Genomic DNA, 16559 nt, shown 5'->3' with positions numbered 1-16559 from the left:
TCTCTGTCTCCCTCTCTCTCTGCCCCGCCCCCACTCGTGCACGTGCGCGCACGCACACCCTCTCAGAATAATAAATAAAAACTTAAATAACATCAAGGTATGTGAGAGCTCTTCAAGTTGCAATGTCTACTGTTAGCTTGAATCACAGGAAGTTGCTAGTTTTACCTATAACAACATCAATTTCAGATGATTCAACATAGAACTCAGCAGGTAAGTGGCCGTGGGGAAACCGGTTGCAGAGGGAGGTCAAGGCAGAAGTTCAGGGTCAGTAGCTGGTACACTTTACACTGAATTTAACCTCTTGGTAATGAATCGATAGAAATGTTCCAGGGATGGCATTTTCCTCCCTCCTCAAAAGGAGACGGATATTGTAAGCGTTGTCAGTTGTCCAAAGACCAGTCCAAGTTGGACTCGAACTTTAGAATCAGCCTGAATTTGCCAGTCCCAGGAAGGCAGTATTGCCCACCACCCCCCCCTCCCCCCCCCCCGAGTCTGAAAGATGGGAGTTCAGATCGTGGCTCTACTCACCATCCAGGCCTCCAGCTGCATAGCTGTCTGAGCCTCACTTCTGTCACCTGGAAAATGGTGATCATAGGACTTCCCTTCCTCACAAGACCGTGGCGACATTACATGAGATGGCGCCTGTACATAGCTTAGCACAATCTCTGGCCCTCAGGAAGTGCCCAGCACCTGTTTGCAGGGTTATAACCCGTGTCAGGAGCCACAACAAGCGCGAGGGACACACGAGGTCCACAAGTCATAAAGGGAGTTCCATCCTTCTGCCTTGGGGCTATGGCTTGTTCATGTGGCTGCGACAGGACTGTGACCTATTTTTTTTTTTAAGTTTATTTACTTTGAGAGAGAGAGAGAGAGAGAGCGAGCACAAGTGGGGAGGGGCAGAGAGGAGAGACAGAATCCCAGGCAGACTCCGAGCCATCAGTGCACAGCCCGATGCAGGGCTTGAACTCACAAACTGTGACTTCATGACCTGAGCCGAGATGGAGAGTCAGACACTTGAGGGTGCCACCGAGGCGCCCCCGGACTGTGACCTATCTTAGCACCTGCTCTAATGACCCATAGAAGAGAGAAGGAAGACACAAGTTGACAAATGATGCTTGAGTTGCTCAGGCCAGAAGGACAAGAATAACCAGGGCTCCCCCAGACCCTGTAAAAGCACTGAGTTGCTTTCAGCCCTCAGAGCAAACCTGCTGAGGGATTCCATATTCCCAGCGCTCTCCTGGCCGCCACACCTGCCCCAGAGATGGGTTCTTTTAAGCAGAAGTTTCTGGAAGTTACCAGGTCACACACACACACACACACACACACACACACACACACCCCAGGCCCTGAGGCAATGGTGTTATCAAGGAGGGCGGGCCTACATGGGCATGAGAGATTCAGGAAAAACAGACTCATGGCTTTCCAGGAAAAGACATCTTGGCCACTCTGAGGAAAATCGACGTCCAGAGAGGTAAGGCAGCTCACGTGCACGTCCCAACCCCCAGGCCCAGGTTGGGGGACAGCACCTGGCCTGCCTCCTGGCTGTCCCCAGCGGGGCATGACCTGCCAGTCTTGGCTCTCAGCTTTCTACTTTATTCTAAGCCGTCTCCTGCTGGGGTGGAGAGACGGTGCCCTACCCCCACCAGGAAGACTGGTTCGTGTATCTTCCCAAAAATGCCAATAGGATTTCTAGATGACATTTAGGATTCTGAAGCAAACAGTGTTTATAATGGGGCATTGCCTTGAGAGAGTAGGAAACAGCATCAGGGAAGATTCTCTGCCAGCCCCTCCCCATCTCCGCCTGCCCTTCCCCTCAGGGCCGCTGTCCTCCGGGACCCACGGGACCCACGTCTCCCTGACCAGAGGGGAGGCAGAGCCATCGGGGGGGCCACCCAGTCAAAAGCCTCAAGAGGAGCTCTTCTCTCTGCAGCCCTGAAAAATTCCCCTGCCGTTTAAGTTTTTCATCCAAGTCACCATTTCCAATCCTGCTGACAAGTCTGCGGGGTCGGAAAGTGGCTCTGGCTGGGAGCGACTCAGTCAGCGGGCAGCCAAGGCCTGGGCCCGGGTGCTGACACCTTGGAGCCGACCCAGAGGCCTGGAGCCCAGTGCGCTGCAGGATGGGTGGGACCACTGCTGCCACCTGGAGAAGCCCCAGGCCTCAGCGGTCATCAGGAGGCCTCCTCTTTCATCCTCTGTCATTGAAAGCTGACCCTGCGCTCGCTGTCCCTCAGCACACCGCATCCGGGAAGCACTGGAGAATTTCCCTCTAAATTCAAAGATGGCAGCATCTTTCCCCTTCCGGTCCTACGGTCCTACCGTGACTGTGCTTAAAGACTAAGCCTATCCCAGGGGCGCCTGGGTGGCTCAGCCGGTTAGGCGGCCGACTTCGGCTCAGGTCATGACCTTGCGGTCGGTGAGTTCGAGCCCCGCGTCGGGCTCTGTGCTGACAGCGCGGAGCCTGGAGCCTGTTTCCGATTCTGTGTCTCCCTCTCTCTGACTCAGATTCTATGTCTGACTCAGATTCTGTGTCTCCCTCTCTCTGACCCTCCGCCGTTCATGCTCTGTTTCTGTCTCAAAAATAAACATAAAAAAAAAAAAAAACTTACAAAAAAAAAAGACTAAGCCTATCCTGGGAGATCGTGCTGTAGAAGTTCAGAGAGGTTCTGGCCCCACGCCAGGGTCTCCTGACGCAGAAATGAAGAGTCCACAGGCCCATCTCAAGGTTCTCGAGCTGGAGGGGACAGGACGGGAGGGAGGACCCCACAGGGTCAAGACACTTTTTCCTTGGGAACTCACACATCCAGCCCTGGAGTGGAGCCTTTCCCCAGGAGGTGACTTAAAAAATGGAGTGCAGTCAGGGAAAGAGGGACAGCATTTGCACAAGGCCAGGAGCCAGGAGTTTCGTGTCCTCTGGCATTTCTGGTGTGTGAAAAACAAGATGTGACAGGAGCTGAGCCTCGAGAGAGGGGCGAGGAGCCGGATCATAAATAGCCTCCCTGCCGTGGTGTGCTGGTCACCGTTTAACTGGCAGCCATGAGCAGAGTTGGGGAGGTTGCTGACCCGTGACGTTGGCACACCAACTTGCGTGGTGCAAATGCCTCAGGGCAGATTTCTCCCTGCCAGTAATTTAATAACCAACTCACAGAAAATCTTGAAAATGGAACAATCGGCTTGTTGGCTGATGAGGGCCAGTTCCACATAGAAACCCTCTTGGCCTTCCTTATGTCCCTGGGGAGAGGGGCCCGCACTAGTTACTTGACCACAGGCTGCTGCCACAGGCTATTGGTCTCCTCCCTCTCCCTGCCCACAGCTGGTCCTTCTCCATGCCTCCGGGACACAGGTGTGGAGCTCAGTCACCTCTCCTGGAGTTCCACGCAAAACACCCCCACACCCACACAGTGCAGCCTCATGGAAACGGGGCACATCACAGCAATGCTCGTTCTGTCAAACAAAATACTAAGCTGCCATTCTTAAATTTTTCTTGGCCACCATCCTGAGTTTTATTCTCCCACCGTATTTCTTTGTCCCCCTCTCTCCAACCTTGGCCTACTCTCTCTGCCCTTAACCCTCCTCCCTAAGTCATCCTATCTGCAACCAGGAGTAACTTGGCCCCTCTTCACCACCACCCCCCCACCCCCGCTCAGGCCCACACTGCCTGGTGAGTAGTAGTCAGACCACTGAGGGTTAGTTCAAGTCCGAAGGACCTCTGGGCACGGAGAGGGATGCTGACTACTATTGACACAGGCTTTAATGCCCGTTAAAAAAAAACTTAGTTGAAGTATTGTTAACACATAATATTAAATTCATTTCAGGTATACAACGTAGTGATTCAACAATTTTATATGTTATGGAATGTTCACCACGATTGGTGTATGAAGGTATCATTGACTATATTCCCTAGGCTGCACTTCTTATCTCCATGACTTATTTTACAACTGGAAATTTGTACCCCTTTATCCCCCCATCACCCATTTCCCCCCTCCCCCACCCCCTTCCCTCTTGGCAAACACCAGTTTGTTTTCTATATTTATGAGTCTGTTTCTCTCTCTTTTTTGCTGTTGCTGTGTGTTTGCCATATTTTTAGATTCCACATATAAGTGAAATCACACGTTATTTGTCTTTGTCTGGCTTATTTCACTTAACATAATACACTCCAGGTCCATCCATGTTGTTGTGAATGGCAAGATTTGGTTCTTTTTTATGGCTGAGTAATATTCCACATCTTCTGGATCCATTCATCTATGGATGGACCCTCGGGCCGCTTCCATATCTTGGCTATTGTAAATAATGGGGCAATGAACATAGGGGTGCATATGTCTTTCCAGTTAGTGTTTTTATTTTCTTTGGGTAAATACCCAAAAGTACAATTACCGGATTGTACGGTGCTCCTGTTTTGGGTTTTTTGAGGACCCTCCATACCATTTTTCAGAGTGGCTGCGCCAATTTACATTCCTACCAACAGTGCACAGGTTCCATTTTCTCCACATCCTCACCAAGACTTGTTGCTTCTTGTGTTTTTTACGCTAGCCATTCTAACTGGCATGTGTTCTTGGTTTTCATTTCTGAATCAAATTCACTGTAAACAACGAGTTCCCTCTACACACCTATTAGAATGGCCCAAACCCCAAACAATGGCAGCAACGAATGCTGGTGAGGTTGAGGATAACAGGAGCTCTCATTCATCGCTGTGGGGGGCAGGGGGGATGCAAAATGGAATCCACGCTTTGGAGGACAGTTGGCAGTTTGTTACAAAATTGAACATACTCTCTTATGATCCAGCAAGGTACTCCTTGGTAATTACCCAAAGGAGTTGAAAACTTCCATCCGCACAAAAACTTATACACAGATATTTATAGCAGCTTTATTCATAATTTTCAAAACCTGGAAGCAAACAAAATATCCTTTTGTAGGTGAATGAATGAACCAACTGTGGCCCATCTAGACCATGAAATATTATTCAGCCTGCAAGGGGGTGGGGAAGGAAGAGCTATCGAGCCATGAAGACGTGGAGGAAACTTTAACACGTTACTAAATGAAAGAAGCCAAACTCTAAAGGCTACTTACTGTACAATTCTAAGTAGCTGACAGTCGGGAAAAGGCAAAACTATGGGGACTGTAGGCAGATGAGTGGTTGGGGCGCCCGGGTGGCTCAGTCAGTTGAGCGTCTGACTCGATTTCAGCTCAGGTCACGATCTCACAATTCATGAGTTCAAGCCCCGCTGTCAGTGCAGAGTCTGCTTGGGATTCTCTCTCTCCCTCTCTGTCTTTTTCCTGCCCCTCCCGCACTCTCTCTCTCTCACAATAAATAAATAAAATTAAAACAAAACAAAACACAACAAAAGATCAGTGGTTGCCAGGGACTAGTGGGGAGGGAAGGATGAATAGACCAAGCCCAGAGGATGGTTAGGGCAGTGAAACTATTCTGCAGGACATTACAATGGTGCATACATGTTATTATACATTTGTCAAGACCGAAGACTGCCAAGACCACCCAGAGTGAACCCTAATGTGGACCCTGAACTTTGGTTGATAACGATGTGTCAGCATGGGTCCACTGACTGTAACAAAAGTACCGCTCTGCGGGGCGGGGAAGCGGAGAGAGCGTTCGGAGACCATGTGTCATCACGGGGAGGGGAGCATACGGGGACTCTCTACTTTCCACTCAGTTTCACTGTAAACCAAAAGCTGTTCTAAGAAATAAAGTCTTTTTTTTTTTTAAGACTTCATGAATTTAGCACATTGGATTTTCACATTCAACATTGATCGCCAAGTTAAAGAAACACCTCCAAACGTTTAATTAAATTCACAAATTCACTGCAGCAGATCCTTCTAAAAGCTCTAAGTGCATTAACTATACAAAACATCGCAATTCCAAAACCGCTTCATACCTTTATATCAAAACCTGTTAAAAAAGTGCTAATGATGTGGATTTCACTTTCTGTCTCATCCTAAACTCCACACCTTCCCGGGGTGCCAATTTTGACACCTTCCTAGGATTTCAGTGATTTTTACCAAATACTATTTTTACCTTCCTAGGGATTTTAACAACCTTACCAGACCAGAAGAAAAAGGGAAAGAACTGCCTCAAACCGCTGGAGTTTGTGAAAGTCTGGGTGGTTGAAGAACTGATTCTGGGTCAGGATGTAAGCCTGGGTTGCAAAGTCTGATGAGAAGAATCCAAATATGGAGAGTCGCCTTTTTATAATTAAACTTTGTTTCTTCAGTAAGACTTTTCAAGCCCACACCTCTAGGGAAGGTTTTCAGTTTTGCAGCATTGTATTTTCCCCCCAGAAATGAGATGAATTGGCATCTTGCTTGGCCAGGGTTGCCTCATGATATATTGCCCTGGTCTGTTAGCGTTATTAAAAACGTGCGGCTCCTTGCTGGCGGTGTATTTCACCTATAGGGCCATCTCGAACTTCCATCCCCTGAGGAAGAAGGCACCAACTCTCTGCAGATACGGCTCCTCCCAGGCCCACTGCAAACACAGGGGGACCCTCCCTAATGAGTCATCCCTAGTGACCTCAGGATTGAGAAGCCCTGTCCTGGGACGGTGCCTGCTTTCTCAAAAAAAAAAAAAAAAAAAAAAAATTTAGCTGACTCAGAGTTCCCTATATTTATTCTTTCTTGCTTTCACAGAGAGAAACAAGCACATCTCTCTCTTTTATAAACAGACTTATAATTAGTAGAAGAAACAAAAGACCTGTTTACATGAAATGCCCCACTTACTGAAGTCAATACAAATTAACATAGCCCGTTCTATTCACCCTTTTTTTTTTCACCTCCAGCCACTTGTCTGTATACTTTTAAGGTTTTTTTGTTTGTTTTGTTTTTTGAGTATTGTAGCAAACCCGCATTCCTTCTCTGGCTCATCCTCTTCTAATTAATGCCCAAATGGTCAGGGCTTGATTCAGGAACCCCTTTGGCTCTTTTGTCCTTGCAGCGCTGCCCTTGACATTCTTGAAAGCATTCTTGCTTTCTGGCAACAACAAGATGTTCCAGACCCCATCCTGATTTTTTTCCTGCCTCTTAAAGACAAGGATTCAGCTGTCTCTATGGAATCCTCATTCCTGGTAGTGGAGAATGATATTAGAGACCACAGTCTGGGAGGCTGGGGTGCACGTGAGCATGGGGGTGAGGGACGGGGGCAAGGGCGCCGCCTTGGTGGTAACAGAAACTGGAAAATATTTCTTTCTTTCTTTTTTTTAATGTTTACTCGTTTTTGAGAGACAGAGATAGAGCGTGAGTGGGGGAGGGGGAGAGAGAGGGAGACACAGAATCTGAAGCAGGCACCAGGCTCTGAGCTGTCAGCACAGAGCCTGACGCGGGGCTCGAACCCATGAGTGAGGGAGGTTATGACCCGAGCTGCAGTTGGACGGTCACCCGACTAAGCCACCCAGGTGCCCCTGAAAAATATTTCTTTTAAAGATAAGGTGTTCATAGCACTCTTCTCCAGCTTAATAGATGTGCCTTGTAGCTTCCTTTACTTTTTTTTTACACCGTGAACCTTCAGTGACCACTCAGTCTTTCTCTGTGCTGACCTAAACAGTAAGTCACAAATTCAGACATTCTCACCTATTCTCCCCACTCCTCCCTGCAGGGAGGAAGCCGACAGAGATCAATCTCCCCACTCACAGACACTGGATCACCACCTCCCCCTTAGAAGGACACTACCCTGCAATGATTGGTTTTCAACTGTTTTCTCCACGGTACACTCCAAGGGAGTGGGGGCAGGGTGCTCAAACAACTTCGTACTTCGGATGGATTCCCCTGGAATCAAGGGTCAAGGGTCAAGGGTGGTTTTGAGAACGGACAGGACAGAGGTAAGGTGATTGTCGAGGAGTCCGTTGTGACAGCTCAGAATGAGACCCTCAAACCAAGGGAGCGGCAGAAATGGGGAGGAAGATGGGGAGCTGGAAATGACCTGGTGTCTGGATGGAATAGACAAGGGTGCATCCCACGTGCCTGTTCTAGTCTCTGGGAGGATGGCGGTACCAGCCGCTGAATGAGCGAGAGACAGAGAGAACAAAGTGGACGTAGAGGTCTGTCAGGGGTCAGGGGAGAGTTTGGCTTTGACCTACAGAGTTCGAGGTGTTTCCATTCAGATGGAAACATCCAGCAGTCGGTTGGACACTTGGATCAGAATTTCTAACGTGAACCACAGGCAGAGAAAGCCTCCCCAGTGAAAGGCAGGTGGTGCGGGGCTGTCTGTTGCCAAGGGGTGTTCTCCAGGGGCCGTCAACAGCTTGGGCTGTTGTTTGCTTACACTGCTTGGGAAGACTTGGAGACTCTTCTGTTTTTCTAATTCTCATTTCGTCTGAGTCCTTGCCAGGAATCCCTGATGTTTTTACTTAATACCGGAGTTCCAACCAAAATTAGCCAACAGCCCAAGAGGCTGGGACCCAGAGAAGGGGCTGACCGCCTCTCCCCACTGCCAACCCTAGAGAACAAGGGGAGGGTGGTGGAGACCCGGAGCCAAGGTGACAGAGGCTTTTGGAGCAAGCCCTGGCCATTCCAGAAGATGGTCTCCGCCTCTCTCCAGGTTTTCCTGGTAGGCTCTGGAGCCTCTGGAGGAACCACGCAGGTGAGGAATACAGGGGGTTGCAGAGAAAAGACCCTGTACCACCTCCCAAGCAGCCATCCGGGAGGTGCTGTGCACCGAGTCTGGCCTGAGCGTCACCTGCCCCCAGGACTCCGCCTTGGCCAAGGCAGTGGCTAGGCCCCACCTTCAGGGAAACTGCTGCTCTTTCCTGGGACCTTCTGCAGGACTGTGCTCATCTGAGAGTGTTGTTTGAATTCAGACAGGCACCGGGCGGCCTGTTTTCACTCAGGGTCTGGGTTTGGCAACCTGGATCTCGGTTGTTTACCTAATCTAGTGTTGGGTTATGTTTTTCCCCTCTACTGATTACAAGAAGGTGCCAAATGTAATCAACCCCCTCACCCTCATCACTGTTCCCCACTCTGAGCCAGAGAAAGTCAGACGTGAAGAAGGAGCTCTCTCCAGACTACCGGCTAGTCCAGGGGCCCTGTTTCCATCCCGATGGCTCATCTTTCCCCAACACAGACCCAACCTAGTGAGCTCCGTCTCCGCGCTGCTCCCTTCTCAGCCCACACGCTCCCTGCCCCTTCCCAACTCCCAGCCTGGGTTGCCCTTCCCATTTGTCTATACCAGCTGGGATCACACCCATCCTTCCAAGCTGAACTCAGCCTCCATTGCTCCTGGACCGCAGGGGTGGGGACTCAGCCATCCTCGAGCCCCTCCCACACCCCCCCACCCCCCCCCCACCCCCGCCCCGTCCCTCTTTCTGCCTGGGTTGGGGTATGGGCTAGAGCTGGCCACAAAGTTCCAGCTGCTTCCTGGGGTTGTTGGGAAATGACAGCTTCTGCTGTGTTAAGACTTCCTTACTCACTGGGGTTGGGGAGTGACTTTAACATAACGCACGTGGATTAGAGCCTTGTGATCCCCACCTGCCAGCGCCTGGAGGGGGCGTGTGTCCTTCTGGGGCCTCAGGGCCTCACGTGTCAAACACCCTGCCGTGAGAGGATGCGGTAAGACCTTTTGCGTGAAGCGTTCAGCGTCCCGCACAGGTACTTGTGAGTCGGCCCCAGCTGCACGACTGAGTCTAGCACATTCCGTCCCCGCCCCCACCATCACAGGGATATACACAGCGTTCTGTATCCATCAGTGGTACATAAATAGCGTTCCGAGGTAAGCCTCTTCTTCATGGTCAAGTTTTGCAAATGTAAGCAGGGACGGGGGCCAAGTTTCGCAGAGCCAGAGACACTGCAGAAGCTGCCAGTGATGCATGGGACTCAGCTGCCCATGGGGCGGTGGCTGGGGAGGCTGCCCGGGGAGCCTGGCTGGTGCAGACAACGCGGGAGCCACAGGAGACCTTCCTGCGCCCTCCCTCCCTCCCAGCCGCCGCATCTAATCCCACCGCCACACACAGCGGCCCTGGCCTCTGTGCCCCTCCTAGGGAAATGTGTGGACAGAGACGTTCGTCATGCAGTTATTTGTAAGACGAACCTCAATTTTCAACTGTTGGGGAACAGTCTGACCATGGCCCAAAATACGTCCCAGAAGACTACGGATGTTAGGTCGGGTCACGGTCGGTAGATGTATTTGGAGCTGAAAGAAAGCTCTTGGGACCGGGGACCTCTTGAGCTGAAAAGGAGGCTCCCGAAGGTGAGGGCCTGGTGGCCATAGACGTCACCGCGCGCCTCTGGGCTCCTCCCAAGGGCCGGGTCCCCAGGAGTCGAGAGCAAAGTAGAGATGGGACCACGGAGGAGACACACGAGGCCCAATCCAGGCTACGGTGTGGGTCACCAGGAAGCAAGTCACTGAGGTCTCAAAAGACCAGGAGGACCTCGCCAGGTGCTGCAGGTGCTCCCAGCTGACTGCAGCAAACAGGGTGAGGGCCGCTCTGGGAGGCATGACGCTCTGGGAGAGAAAGCACGGACTCTGCAGGCTGAGTTGAGATCCCAGCACCATCACTTACGGTAGTAAGTGATCCAGCTGATCTGGAACAAGCTGTTAACCTCCCTGGGGCTTACTTTTCTCATCTGTGAAATGGGCATTCGTGATCCCCATCTGAGCATTAAGAGAGGCCGAGGATGAGAAGGTACAGTCCCTGCCTGCTCATGACGAGCACTCGACAGGTATTAGTTGCCAACACTTACTATTGGCAGGGCTGGAGGGGAAGCAGGGCACTCTGTCTCCAAACCCGTGATGCTCCCACCGAACCGCATGATGGGAGGGACAGAAAGAGTGGGAGGGCAGGAGGCACAGAAGCCCCAGGCGGCTTCCAGGAGAGTGCAGGGCAGGGGAGCGGTTGCCCCCGTGCAAGTTCTGTGATCAAACTTGAGGATGATCTTGCGACCTCTCTTGGCCAAATCTGCCAACCGGAACCCTGAAGCTGTGAAGTGCCTGGCTGGAGGGAGTCCCCCTGTGTGCCCTTCGCCCCGTGTGACAGGAGGAGCACTGGACTGGGGTTCAGGGCCCTGGATTCACATCCTGATCCCACCGTGTGTTACGAGTCCTCAGGCAAGTACCTTGGAGCTTGATCAGACCTCACGCCCGGTGCAAATTAGGATCCCCTGGAGACCTATCAAAACCAAACAAACCAAAGGAGGCCCAGGCCCCCAGAGAACCTCGTTTCATTGATGAGGCTGGGGCACAGGGATCACCTTTTCTCAAACTTGGCTCTAGCTTGGAGTCACCTGGAGCATTTTGAAGACCACTGATGCCCGGGTCCCACGCCAGCGATTCTGGCATAGTTGCTACGGCGGGAAGCCTGGACAGTGGCGTTTTCAAAGCCCCGCAGGTGATCCTAATACGCAGCAAGAACACATCTCACCCGGAGGCGTCTCCACAGCAGGCTTGCGTTGCACTGGCTGATCGCCAGGCTTTGTCAGACTTCCGTTCCTGCTCAGAAAGGGACACCTCAAGAGAGAGCCCAGAGGGCCCAGAGGCCAGCAATGCCCAGCGCAGCTTGCGAGGCTGAGGCCCGGGTTGGGCAGGCGGCCTGGCTGCAGGGATTCCTGCTGGGTGCCTGTGCCCTCCCCGCTCCCGGCGAGGTGAGTGTGCCGGCTGGACACCGAGCTGCACGGGGCTGTGTGTCTGTGGCCCCCGCCCCCCGGGCAGCACCTGCAGACGCCCAGGACAGACGAGGGCGGGAGGGTCCAGCGCCGCCGATGCCAGAGACGGGTTTGGGACTTGAATACTGGGGGTCCTATGTGGGCCCCTCACTCTCTCCACTTTTTCAACATGTGTCAGACGTTCTGCTGGGCCCCGAGGACACAGATGAACAGATGTAGGTGATCGTCTGGCGGAGAGGCACGGGGCAGGGAAAGGCCATGCAGGCCGAGGAGCAGACCCACGGAGGCACGGGGCTGTACCTGGGGCAGGGGTGGCGGACGGGCAGGGACCCGGGCAGGCCCCCTGTGCCACACCGAGGTGCTCCGGCCGTTTCCTGGCAGCCCCGCTTCTCACGCACGTGAGCCTCGGTGGAGTAAAGCGTCACAGTCACGAGACAGTGCTGCCCTTTCTGCCTCCACCTGCCATCACGGGACCCCTCCTTCAAGGGGCCATAGTTCTGGGAGCCCCCCGGGGGTCCTCAGTGCACCAGACGGCCCCGCAGCACACCCCCGTCTCCTGCTGTGCCTCCAGCCCAGCCCCTGGAAACATATCCACTGCCCAGTGCTCCCCAGAGCCCAGGAAGGGGCCCCGGGCCACCGGGATGGCTGCTGAGGCGTCTCCGCGTGGCACGACGTCGTGTGGGCCTGGTGCTCGCTTCTGACAGCACTTGGAGGACTCCCTCCCTCCCTTGTGTGTATTGACCTTCCTGCTAGAACCCCCCAGAGGTCCTGGAAGCCACTCCTCTCCTCCGGACGGCCACCCCAAGCCCTGCTTTCTTCCCCCTTCCTTCCCTCAGGACTAGTCGTCCCCCTGGAGGCTCCTCGGTCCCTCCTAGAAACGTTCCCCGGCATCCAGAATCCTGAGAGCGCCCGAGATGGGAAGGTAAGCCCGAGAGGGACAACATCCGCTCTCCTTCGCAGAGAAACAGGACAGAAAACTGCAAATCCGTTTGTCCTCCTTGGGCAGGGTCAGGCTCTTAAGCTTCAAGACCCGAGCACCAGGCGAGGCGAGGCGTCCGCTCCACAGCAGCCACCGCAAGCTGTTGGAGCTTCACGACTTGCGAGCGTGTTCACTGGCATCTTCTCACAAGACTCACAGCCAGCCTGTGACGCAGGAGTTGTTACGGTCCTCGTTCCGTGAATGAGTAGATTGAGGCTCAGAGAGGTTAGGTGTATTGACTGAGGGTTGCCCAGCCAGGGCAAAGAATCAAAGAATCAGAATCAAATGCAAGCGTTTTGCCCCCCCACCTCCACCCCCCAAAACTGGCTGCATCAAACTGCCGACAGCATTTCTGAAACTATGAAGGGTTACACAACTGCCAGGCATTAATAATTATTATTGCTTCCACCCCGTGGCGCTTGGCTTGAAGCCCCTGTACGGCCTTCAGCCCTGCCGCACTGCACATGCCCCCTTTCCCCCCGGCCTGTGCCTCACTGGTCCTGCACGAAGAGCCGCCATCAGGAATGTGGTAGGATGAGCTTGAGACCCTCATGGCCCAGGCTCCCAACAAAAGTCCGGATCCCTGTCTGGTCTCCCACCCGTCTTTGTACTGTCTGGCTGGCTGTCCTGACTCCAAGTGTGTAAAGAGACGCTGAGGTCCCTCAAGCTGCCTCCACTATTTCAAAAGCAGTGCTCAGGGATCAGGACACACATGGAGCAGAGGAGGGCAGCCAGTCTGACTCAGTGTGAGGCTCAGAGGTGACAGGGCCTGGGGGATGTCCCCGTGGGTGTCTCAGCAGTCCAGAGCCATTCTGCCTTCTCAGAGTAGAGCCTCACCGTTTTCCCCCAAGGTTCCCTTTTGCTGGAATGTGAATTCTTGTTTCTAAAGCGTTGCGAGAGTCGGGATAGTGCAGAAGAGAGGGAAAGGAGGTGGGGGGAGGTTCTGAGGTTTTGCAAGTCAAATACTCCCTAGGAAACATTTCAACATTTCAGCGTATAAAAGGTTGAGAAACATATGGATTGAATTTTGCCGGAGAATACATATATATTTAAAAATTAAAGGGCAAGGATAGGGTTTGGATTTTCTTTTCTTTTTTTTTTCTTTCTTTCTTTCTTCTTCTTCTTTTTTTTTTTTTTTTTTTTTTTTTTGGATGATTGGGTGATTTTCCCCCGCAAAGCACAATTGGAGAATTTTACTGGCAGCCAAACCACTTAAAACATCCTGAGACGTTAACCAGACCTAGAACCATCCAGGTGACCCATCACCCAGCTCAGCAGGTAAACAAGCTGTCTGCCCCTCTCCCTGTCTCTGAGTGCACATTCCTGCCTTGCCCCAGAGGCTGCGTCTATACGAGGAAATGGTGATTGCAAGTATTCCCACCACCAGCTGGCACACACTGGCTGCAGCCTGTGGGACTGTTTGCCTGGGTTCATCCGTTGGGAGTTCCAGAATGTTGCCAAAAGTCCGGTGGGGACCGGCGGCTCTAGCCTTGACCTCTCTCTGCGGCGTTTTCTTATCTGACCAATGGGAACAATAATAGCACTTACCTCAGGTTTACTTATTGAGAAGTGGGTGGGTAAGGACATGTAAAACGCTGAGACCTGTGCCTCGCACACTTCCGAGGGCTTGGCACTCAAAAAAGAATCCGTGCGATGATGATTATACATGATTGTATATCAATACCCAGAGTGGGTTTTTTTTTTTAATGTTTATTTATTTTTGAGACAGAGAGAGACAGAGCATGAATGGGGGAGGGGCAGAGAGAGGGAGACAGAATCTGAAGCAGGCTCCAGGCTCCGAGCTGTCAGCCCAGAGCCCGACGCGGGTCTCGAACTCACAGACCGTGAGATCATGACCTGAGCCGAAGTCGGACGTTCAACCGACTGAGCCACCCAGGCGCCCCGAGAGTGGGGTTTTTTAATTCAGGACTTTGGGAAGAGGACAAAAGGATTCATTGACTAATCATTCGTTTCTTCGGCAAGTACTTATTATGGAGGGCCTACCCCACCACTCTGCAATCACAAATCTCCCCAATACCTCAGCGACTCACAACAACAAAGTGTCTTTCTTGACCGTGCTACTGCTCCACCTGGTCTTGGCCAAGGGTCAAGGGCAAACAGAACCACCACCGCCCGGTAAGGGGTCGCCGGTCACCACACCAGAATGAAAGGGGATTGCAACCAGTCAGGTACCAGCTCTTCAACATCCCTTCTGGAGGTGGCACGTGTCACGTTCACTCACATTTCAGGAGTCCAAACAAATCACATGACCGTTCCAGAGGAGTGGGTGGGGGGAGGGGTGTAGTTCTATGCGGGCCAGAAGGAGCAGACCCGGAAGGGGCGGTGGGGCGGCATCCGGTGGTCCAGCAACTGCTCTGGAGGCTTGACATCTGTCAGCAAACAAAACGGACTAAACCTCTGCCCTCGGAGAGCTTAGTGAAGGGAGAAAGACAACGAGCATAGTAAACTAAGGGCTTCATTCTTATATTACTTTTACTTTTTTTAATGTTTTTATTTATTTTTGAGAGAGAGAGGGAGAGAGAGAGCACGAGCAGGGAAGGGGCAGGGAGAGGGAGACACAGAATCTGAAGCAGGCTCCAGGCTCTGAGAGGTCAACACAGAACCCGACGCGGGGCTCGAACCCACGAACCGTGAGATCATGACCTGAGCCAAAGTGGGACACTCAACCAACTGAGCCAGCAGGTGCCCCTACAATTTTAAACAGGATGGTTGGGGTAGGCCTCATTAGGAAGGTGAAATTTGAACAAAGACTTGAAGGAGGTGAGGGGGCGAGCCATCCAGACATCTGGAGGAAGAGTGTTCTAGCTGGAGGGAACAGCTGGTGCAAAGCCCAGAGCCTGGTGTGTTTCAGGAAGGGCAGAAGGTCATGGCGCCAGGATGGGGTGTGCGAGGGGAGGGCAATGGCACGAGGAAATGCTGGAGAGATTGGACTAACAATTTAACAGGATAGTTAACAGTGGTTCTTTACTGCCTTTTTTCCTTTGTTCATTTGTCTGTTTCTTAAATTCCACATAGGAGTGAAGTCATACGGTATTTGTCTTTCTCTGACTTCTTTCACTTCGCACAATGTCCACTGGATCCATTCGTGTTGTTGCCAATGGTATGATCTCCTTCTTCTTGATCGCCGGGTGATAATCCAGTGTATATACACACTACATCTTCTTAATCCATTCAGCTATAGAATATGGAATCAATATAGAATTCAATATGGAATCTAAACTAATTAGCACTGTATATGAATTACACTGGAATTTAAAACATTTTTTTTTTAAAGAAAGAAATTGACAAGTGAAAAAGAAAAAGGATACTGGGCTGCTATGTGGAGGGTAGACCATGGGGAAGCAGGGAGACCAGTCAGCCCAGCCACCCTCTGTGACAAGAATGCAAATGACCTGCTGGTCCGGGACAGGTTTGCTTGTTAACCTCATGAAAAGATTGACACTGGGTCAGCCCTGCTGGTCTCTTCCAACCAGGCCCGCAGTCCTGGGCAAGTGGGCTCAGAGTTTCTTCTGTGCTTCTTGCATACAAGGGTGGGGCAGGTCAGGGGAGACCATTGTTAGTTTAAAGCATTTTGAGAGAAAGTCTATCTTCTTGCTCTTATTTCCCACATGGATTTAAATTAGGCACCACCTCCTCCCCTCCCAAAATTCTCTGCTTCCTGGAAATCTGACCCCCTACCCTCAGCAACAGAGGTACAAGACCTAATTACTTAGTCACACAATGGCAGTATTAATTACGACCTGCATCTTCTTTAGGATGAGAAAGGCTTCCTAAGCAGACGGGTGACCCGTGTTCCCTGCCCTCAGTGAATGTGTAGTCATTGAGTCTTCCCAAGGGCTGTGTGGTGGGAAGAGGTGTGGGCTCAATTTCTGGCCTGGTTACTACTTCTGGCTCTGCCTCTGATAAAAGCTGGCCTCTGTGGAGCGCTTTCAAATGCATGAGCTCATTTGAAACCCACAAT

The sequence above is a fragment of the Acinonyx jubatus genome, chromosome E4 (assembly GCF_027475565.1).
Source record: "Acinonyx jubatus isolate Ajub_Pintada_27869175 chromosome E4, VMU_Ajub_asm_v1.0, whole genome shotgun sequence".
NCBI classification, from domain to species: Eukaryota; Metazoa; Chordata; class Mammalia; order Carnivora; family Felidae; genus Acinonyx; species Acinonyx jubatus.
This window is presented reverse-complemented; position numbering follows the sequence as displayed.